This window comes from Lactuca virosa, chromosome 4 (assembly GCF_052849685.1).
Source record: "Lactuca virosa cultivar CGN04683 chromosome 4, Lactuca_virosa_CGN04683_v6, whole genome shotgun sequence".
In the NCBI taxonomy this organism is placed as follows: Eukaryota; Viridiplantae; Streptophyta; class Magnoliopsida; order Asterales; family Asteraceae; genus Lactuca; species Lactuca virosa.
In genome coordinates, this window is record NC_136429.1 from 529,419,421 (window position 1) to 529,425,681 (window position 6,261).

Sequence of the window (6,261 nt, forward strand, 5' to 3'; positions counted from 1 at the left end):
AGTATGGAATGGATATGCATTCTAGTCTGGTAGATCATTAGGACTAGCTGTGATTCTATCTGAATGATTACCTGTTTATGTTTGTTAGATGTCGTCATAATATGTTGGGTTGAGGTTGTACTGCTTCGTGCTGTAGCCAACAAACCCTGATGCATTCTAGATATGAGCTGAGGGCCGGGTAGGGCATGCCAGAATCATACTGAGGGCTCATGAGCATTCCAAATACGAGTTGAGGACCTGGTTGGTATGCCGAACTCGTACTGAGGGCTTGAGGGTATTGAAGTAATCCAGTTAAGAGCTGAGGGCCGGGTAGGGCATGCCAGACTCATACTGAGGGCTCAGTAGCATTCGAGATATGAGCTGAGGACCCGATTGGTATACGAGACTCATACTGAGGGCTGAACATTGGTATTCTAGTCTGATGACTGACTAGGTTGGAGCAAGCCAAACATAAGTTGTTCGCCCCTGGGGCAATCCAACCTGATGTTGTGGGCTCAAGAGCAGGCCAAATATGAGCTGTGGGCCCGTTAGGCAAGCCAGACTCATACTGTGGGCTCAGGGGTAATCCAGTCTATTAGCTTTGGACCCTGTACATGATGTTATTTGTATATGTTATTTGCTTGTGTGTTGGTACTTTGGGGGAACTCACTAAGCTTTGTGCTTACAATTTTGTTTATGGTTTCAGGTTCCTCAGATGATTTGTGGTAAGGTGAAGGCGTGACCGTACACATCCTTGGTTTTACGACAGATTGGATCTTGGGAGACTCTGATTTTAAATCATGTTTTGGAGACAATGTTTTTGTAAACACTTTTGTTAATAAATGGGTTGTTTTGAAAAGTTTTAATTTGCTGAAAATTTTGGGATGTTACAAGTTGGTATTAGAGCCTTGGTTTGAGTGAATTGGAGGAACACTCGTGCGAATCCAGTCTCAAACTAATGAGAAAGGGTTTTAAAAATGATTTTTCAAAATAAGGGTTTAAAAAAATAACTTTCAAAGTTGCTTTCATAATAACCAGAAGAGGATGTGAGGTGTGCGATCAGCCGGAGCCAGTAAGTTGACCCCAAATTACCACACTGTTCTTTGATATTGTGATATGTTAGAACAACCTGCTTGCGATAGGCTAGGGATCTTCAGGAATTGCATGATAGAATTGCCTGATTATATGATGCTTGATAGCCTAGGGTTCTTCCTTATATGAAATTGACATCATTATTGTAATTGCTTACTGTATGTGTAAGGATTAAAATGTTGTAATTAGTCAAAATATATTTTGCCTCTTCGAATGTTTTGTAATGTATTTTACTAAGGCGCTTTTATTCGAAACTTAAGTGTCTATGCCTTAGTATATTTTTTGTACGCTTTCTGTTCCCTATAAATAGGGATATTTACTAGAGTTAGATAAGAGTTTTTACAGACCTGTCTTTGTACTCTATAAACATTCGAAAGCATAATAGAGCTGAAACAAGATCATATTTACAACCGGTGTTCAATTTCGTATTCTTACTTGATTCAGTACTCTGATTCATTTTATACTCGATTCTGTGATTCTTCAATTGGTATTAGAGCAGGAATCACATCTGTGATATGATTTTCATCCATTCAAAAAGTTTTTGAATCAAATTTTTGGTTCAAAAGTTTCCGCACTTTTTGATCATGAAAAATTTGTCTAGATTTTAGTTTGTGATTTGATTCTGCATTTGAATTGTTGAATCGAGTGTTCTTATTGTAATTCCGATTTGATTCAACTAGTTTGTTTTCAAATTTCCAAATCTTCTTAAAAATTTTCAAAATCATCTTCCATACAACAATGGCGAGTTTCAATCTCAATTCGATGACCTCGTTTTCTCATTTGTTAGGATCATCAACCAAATTTCCAATGCTAATCCCTGAATATTATGATCAGTGGGCTGATCGTATGCAGGATTATCTGAATGGTCTTGATGAAGAATTATGGACATATATCACTGGAAATGTCAATGTTCCGGTGAATGTTCAAGCAATTGGATCATCTTTTACAAGTTCTGGTGTTGATAATCAAACCGATCGTCTGAATAAACTAGAGAAAAGGTGTATGAGGGAATTGCGAGGAGCTTTACCTCCAGTTGTGTACAATTATGTAAGGAGTTGTACAACTGCAAAGGAGATCTGGACCAATCTAAAAGATAAGCTTCAAGGAAGTGAGAAGACGAAAATCAATTCAGTCAAACAGTGTTTGGTTGAGCTGAAAGATTTCAGACAAAAAGAAGGTGAAACAATTGAAGTCTACTATGATCGACTGAACGAGTTAATCTATCGTTGTAATCGCTATGGAATTACCAGGACTTCAATGGAATTCAATCTCATCTTTGTGATGAGTCTTCGAAAAGAATGGAGAAGTGTGAGTATGATGGTGAAGAATCAGCAAAGTTTTGATACAGCAACTCTCAATGATTTGTACAATCAGTTGAAGACACATAAAACTGAGGTAAATGAAATTGCTGAGGAGACGAAGCTAAATTTGGGAGGTCCATTGGCACTTGTGTCAAAGATATCTGAGAAAGAAGCTGAAAATGGTGATTCTGAGGAAGAAGAGGGATTCATCATGAATTCGGATGATGAGGCAATAGCATTTTACTCGAATAATCGTGTCAAGAAGTTTTTCAAAAAGCCGTTCAATCCGAAGGCTAAGCTTGCTGAGGTAAAAGGAAGTACTGTGAGTAAAACTGTTGTTGAGGAGAAAAAGAAGATTGAGAATAAAGATTTGAAAATGTCTGAAGGAAAGAGTGAGAAAAAGCTGAAAGGTGATGATAGTGTTGATTGTCATTATTGCAATAGAGCCAATCATCTTGCGAATGATTGTATGCTTAGGAAGAAGGATGAGAGAAAGAATAAAGTCAAAGATGAGGCTTATTATGCAAAGAGGCTTGAGGAGGTTCGTGCGAAAGCCAAGAATTTATCACTGGTTGCAAGGGGTGAACAGGAAGAGGATGGAACATATCAAATCTGGTCATCCAGATCAGACGATGAAGAAATGAGGAATCCAACACATGGAGCAATGTATGCGAAGATGGAGGAGGACTCAGATGAAGAGGAATTCGAAGTGAAAGGAAGATGCTTCGTATCCAAGACAGCAGACAAATCTCCAATGACAACAAAGGTACGTAATATTCTCGAATCTTTTAATATTCCTACACATGCTTATGACTCTGAACTAATATCTTTTGATGAGACTGTTACTTATTTTGATTCAATTGTTGTGTTTGCTAGCAATGAGGCCAACAAGTTGTCCATGGAGTTATTAGAGACCAAAAGGCGATTAGACATGAAAATAAGTAAAGTTGATTGTTTAGAATTACAAATAACGAATATTATGTGTGATAGAGATACTTTGTCAAATGAAGTCAAACTTTTGCTAGCACAAAGAAACATATACTGTAATTCTGCTAAGAGACTTTATAGCAAATTAACTGATTTACATCATTCATGTGAAATAAGTAAAGAGCAACATAGAAAATTACTACCTTTTTTAGCATTCGAAAGAGCTAAGGTAGATAATATTTCATATGATTGTGAGAAAATAATAGCTGATTTTGACAAAGTTCCTGATGATAGATATAAATATGGAATTGTCAAAATTGATGAATGTCTTGATGCGAATGAGTTATTTAACATAGTGAATGACACTTTGACTAAATCTGAACAAATTCAAATTTTAAAAAAGACTGAGAATTCAACATCAGATTCTCAATCTAATTTTGTTGATATTGAAGATAATTCTGACAATATTAGTGAAATTAGTGATCTTGAGGATGTTGACTGTTCCCAGTTGTCTGTTGTTAATGTTGCATCAACATTTAAAGGGAAAGAAAAAGTTAAGGACTTGATGGTTAAGAAAGAAACTGATATACCCTCAATTTCGAAAGTTTGTAATATGGACTTCGTGGATCTCAGAGACAGTCAAACTGATGATAGCGATGATGAAAAAGAAGAAGAAATTTCGAAGGAAAATAAATCTTCAAAGGAAGAAGAAATTCCTCGAATAGTGGTTGATCAAGTGTATGGTGATACACAAAAGTTTGAAAAAGTGATGAATGAAAAAGGTGATCACTATCTTGAAACGAATACTGTGGTTTATCCAAATTTCAAGTGTACAGATGATGTCATTTTTCCAAATCAAGTATTCGTAACTACTGGAAATGTTGAGAATATCAAACCAGAATTAAAGAAGTTAGTTGAAGAAGATAATTTGAAAACAACTGATGAAGGTTTCTTTGCAAATCAAAGCACGGTTGAAAACAACCTAACAAAGAATTCGTATGTTTTTCAACGTCAAAAACCGCAAAGAAAATGGGTTGAAAAATCAAAAGTTGAAAAAGAGAATTCAAAACAAGTTGTAAAGGAAAATAAAAAAGTTGTCAAACTAAACTCCACGGAATTCAATGAACAAATTGACAAATTTTCGAAGGAAAATAACATTTCAAAAAGACAAGCTAGGAAGAAAATATTTTGGCAGATTATTGAGTCTCAAAAGATGTCTGAATCACAATCACCCAAAAATGTTTTTAAAGCTAAAAATTTCTCTGTTTCAACAAATAATCAACATTCATCAAAATCAAATCACTTAAGGTCTGAAGTGAATAAACAATCAAAGTTTTCGAAAGTCTCAAAAACTAAGATTTCAAATACATCAAATCCAAATCAAAAATTCTTTCAACGTCAAGATTTTAAATCCACTGTTGATACATCTTATGGTGAATCTTTTCTAACCAATCCAAAAGTTGATTTTGTTCCTAAAAAGTAAAATTTTCCTAATCATACGAAGAAAGAAACTATGAAAATTTCACATGAAAAGGGGATAACTTCAAGGAAGAACATTGATCATTGGCTTGAAGGCAAAGGAAAAATGTATCAGTCGAATACATTTTCAAAGGAACAAATTCACGATGCCTATGAAAAGTATGTAAATACTTCATCAAATGGAAGTTTATCTTCTAAGGATTCGAACATATCTGTCAAAACATGGAAACCAGTAATCAAAACAAAGAATGTACATTCACAAACTCAGAATACGAAGGGTAATATCAGTGAACATTCGAAACCATCAAAATCTTATGTTTCAGTTCCTTTAAATGAAGATGTGAACTTAATTGATAGTCTCAAAACCACAGTTTGTGATTGGGTTAAAAGTTCTTCATTACATCCGAAATTGAAATCTAATTTCCAAGGACCCAAAAAGCCTTGGGTACCTAAATTTTTCCACTGATTGTAGGTACTATGTGACGAGCAATATGATAATAAATGGTACATTGATAGTGGTTGCTCTCGTTACATGACTGGTAAGAAGGAGAATTTACGTGATTTTCGAAGCCTAAAGAATGCTGGAGTTGTGAAGTTTGGGAACAATCAAAAATGTCAAGTCAAAGGATATGGGAAGATCACAAACGAACAATTCATAGTGAATCGTGTTGCGTATGTTGAAGGTCTTCAACATAACTTGATAAGTGTTTCCCAACTTGTTGTGGGCAATGGCAATCAAGTTCTTTTTAATGAAGAAGGAAGTGTTATTTCGAATGTCAACACTAACGAAGTTTTACTTAAATCCAAAAGGAAAGGTGAGATGTTCACTTTGGACATCAATCCGATAGTAGGGAAACCTGCTATATGTCTTCTTTCAAAAAGCAACATCAGACTTAAGTTGGCTTTGGCATCGAAGACTTTCTCATCTCAACTTTCGAAACATCAACAAACTTGTGGTACAAGATCTGGTAAGAGGTTTACCTGTACTTAAATTTGATAATGATTCTGTATGTGCAGCTTGTGAAGTTGGAAAGCAACATAAACAAGGACATCCAATTACTATAGATTCGAAAATAGTCGCACCTCTGGAGCTGTTACATATTGATTTGTGTGGTCCATCAACAGTTTCAACAATCAACAAGAAACGGTACATATTAGTCATTGTTGATGATTTTTCCAGATTTACGTGGGTTTATTTTCTCAGGCTTAAATCCGAAGTTGCACAAATCATGATTGACTTTATCAAAAAGATGGAAACAACATTGAAGAAGATTGTTCGAAAAATTAAGAGTGATCATGGAACTGAGTTTAAGAACAATGTTCTTGATTCATTTTTGGTGGACAAAGGGATTTCGCATAATTTTTAATCTCCATACACACCACAACAAAATGGTGTTGTTGAACGAAGAAATAGGTCTCTATGCGAAGCGGCAAGGACTGTGTTGGCATATGCGAATCTTCCACAATACCTTTGGGCTGAAGC